This window comes from Nicotiana tabacum, chromosome 16 (assembly GCF_000715075.1).
Source record: "Nicotiana tabacum cultivar K326 chromosome 16, ASM71507v2, whole genome shotgun sequence".
Lineage (NCBI taxonomy): Eukaryota > Viridiplantae > Streptophyta > Magnoliopsida > Solanales > Solanaceae > Nicotiana > Nicotiana tabacum.
The window spans coordinates 33,015,539-33,017,095 of record NC_134095.1 but is presented as its reverse complement, the minus strand read 5'-3'; positions in this window follow the sequence as shown (position 1 = coordinate 33,017,095).

Below are 1,557 nucleotides of genomic sequence, written 5' to 3'. Positions count from 1 at the left end.
TAAGGCTAAGCATTGCCTTCCACTTACATGAGACTAAGCACTGTCTCAAATCTTGCATGAGGCTAAGCTCTGCCTCCTCATTTAAATAAGGCTAAGCATTGACTTCCACTTGCATGAGACTAAACACTATCTCAAATCTTGCATGAGGCTAAAACTTGCCTCCTTGTTTGCATAAGTCCAAACATTGCCTTCTTTTTGCATGAGACTAAGCCTCGTCTCAATTTCTGCATGAGGCTAAGCTCTGCCTCTCCATTTGCATAAGTCTAAGCACTGCCTTCTCATGAGACTAAGCACTGTCTCCCTTTGCATAAGTGTTGCTCTATTCTAAACCTTGCATTGTCCTCTTCTCTCGGGGTTAAGCTCTGCTCCCAAACAAGACTAAACTTTGTATTGTTATTACCTCTAGCATCATGTCTCTGCATCTCATGGGCTGATATATAACCAATTTGTCCAAAGGCATCATAGTTCGAAGGCGTCATCCTCGTAGCCTGAAGACACCATGTCATGGTCTAAGGATCTCTTAATATTGGACATCATTATTCAAAGGCGTCATGGTTCATAGTCACCATTCTCATCGCCTGAGAACATCATTTCATGGCCTGTGAATCCCTTATCTCATGATTCATGGCTCGGGACATCATGGTCTAAGGACATCATCATCACCATCCAAAGACAACCTTCATGGTCCAAAGGGAATTTGCATCATGTTTAAATTCTCACAATAATCCATATATATTTGCGCGCATCGTGTTTTAAGTTTTGCAGGCAATCCGGGAAGTAACTGTTCTTCAAACGGGAGCAATCTTTGCTCCGGTTTCTATTTACAATGTTCACATCCCGCAAATGTTTTAAACATAACCAACCACCATCAATTCCTGCTTCTTACTCTACTTGCTCTATAACACATCAGTTACGTTTCAGATTCACATTCATAACTCCGCAAAAATCCATCCGATATTATCTTTCCCAAAAGAACCCTTTCCGAAACACACGACTGTTCCTATAACAATTCCATCGGATTCATTCACTGTCGGGTCCAGAACTACACACGGCGTGATTCCTACAAAACCAGGGATATGTAGGCAGCTCAGAAATCAGAGTGCGGACTATATTTTTCAAATCATTCCATTCGGTCAAAATCAGTCATCATTTCCTTACCCGACAACTCTTTCATCCTTCCCGGTTAAAGAGGGGCAGCTGTTGATACCCAATTTTTCTCTCATATATTTTAAGTATGTATAAATACTTTCAAAATAGTGCATGAGCATCGTCAAGTATTTTTCCTAATTTTTCCAAATTTTTAAAGATTTTTTAATCAATTTATTCCCATATTTTGCATCACAAATCATTTTTATGATGATTTTATCATCTAACTTCATCATTTATATCCATATTAAGCCTTAAATATTTTTGATGTATTTATTATAATTATATTTTGCATCTTTAGGCTAAAATTGTATATTTGCAATAATAGCCCGTGCATACTTATAATTACTTTATTTATGCAAAAAATAACTTTTTATGCTTTTATAGTATTAAATAATTGTTATTAACCAT